This window comes from Solanum tuberosum, unplaced genomic scaffold (assembly GCF_000226075.1).
Source record: "Solanum tuberosum cultivar DM 1-3 516 R44 unplaced genomic scaffold, SolTub_3.0 scf01329, whole genome shotgun sequence".
Taxonomy (NCBI): Eukaryota; Viridiplantae; Streptophyta; class Magnoliopsida; order Solanales; family Solanaceae; genus Solanum; species Solanum tuberosum.
Genome location: NW_006240337.1, coordinates 2,694 through 4,452, shown reverse-complemented (window position 1 = coordinate 4,452; position 1,759 = coordinate 2,694).

The window sequence follows — 1,759 nt, the reverse complement described above, 5'->3', positions numbered from 1 at the left end:
AAAAATAAAAAAAGTGTCAATTTTAATCATTTTATTGATGCACCCCACTAAAATTATATAGAAATATATATTTATCAAGATCACTTCATTTTATATGCATTTAAAATAATATTTAAAGCAATCACTCAAATATGACGACATAATTTGCTACTCTAATTTTTCACATATAATTAGAAACATTGGAATCTTTATAATTGTCTAACTATTGTTCAAACGTAGACATATATAATTAACTGATTACTCAATTATAAGCTAATTTTTTTATATAAAATGCGTAACTGAGTTGTGTGTTTTTATATTTATAATTTATATTGGTACTTTAGATATAAGTTTGTTTTACTAACTATAGTTATAAATTTTGTTATATTATATATTACTTAATTTTAGTGGGACACGTCAATAAAAAGTTTATAATGAAGATCTTTTTATTTCTTAAAAATTTAGCTTAAAATAAAAATTTCAAGTTAACAAAAATTAATGAAAAAATTCTTTAAATTGGTTGGGTGACGTTTTTATGTAGAATTACTAATAGTTGAGTGACTTTCTAAGATAACTATTCATAGTTGAGTGACTTTCTAAGATAACTACACATAGTTGAGTGACTTTTGTGTTATAAAACAAAGTTGAGTGACTTTCAGAGAAAACTACTCATAGTTGAGTGAATTTTTGAAAAAGTTATTCATAGTTGAGTGACCATTTGAGATATTATCTCCTAATCCTACTTCCTCTTTTTGTTTAGTTACTTCCTTCAATCTTTCCTATGTTGAATTATTTTCTTGTTTCTCTAGTTCTTGTTGCTAGTTAAATATTGTGCTCTATTTTTTAAATAATCTAACATCACCTTGTTTATGTCCAACTTTATATAAATATATATAGCTATAGATTTTAAATTACAAGCTCCCATATATTTTGAAAAAATAAAAAATTGTGATGATAATTCAACTTAAGTTTTTTGATTTGTTAAACTATTTATAATAACTTACATTCAAATTACTCATGTAAAATACAAATTCAACACATACTAAAATGAGATCATTCTAATTTGAAAAACACAATTCACTCTTTTTTAAGTTGGAACTAAATTTGAAACTTTAAATATGTCGAAATTAAGTTTGATTTCATTTCTCAACCAATAAAGTTTGTCCAGAAGAAAATATAATTTTATTGGCATTATTTTTTAAAACTAAGATTAAGCCTGCCTTCTGATATTTAAATGGTTAGAAGTAATATCAATGAAAGCAATAATCAACTAAAGTGTATACGGCGAGAAAATTTTCTTTCAGCATTCTTAATTTCTTATTCATGAACAATTTATCATTTTCGTAACCACCTACGAAAACACACAAAGAATTTATTTATTTTTACATAAAATAATGAACAAAAAAGAAAATAAATCAATAAATTTTTTTAAAAAAAACGAAACACATACACGATGTTTATTAAGTAAAATTGAACCTTCTAGATATTTAAATAATAATATTTACAAGCATAATCAAAAAGATATATTTGAGATACTCATAATAAATAGTTTGATAAACAGTCCATTTGCTCCTCTTAAAATATACCAAATCTCATTCATGCAGTGACGAACCTTGGTTTAATATCTCGTTTATACTTTGAATAGTTGTTGTAGTAAGTTGACACATTTTTCTTTTCACTTTCTGTAATTGATTGAACAAACCTGCGTATAGTAAAAATGATTCTAAATAATTAAAGAAAAGATATATAATTATTATGAGAAAATGATATAAAACAAAGA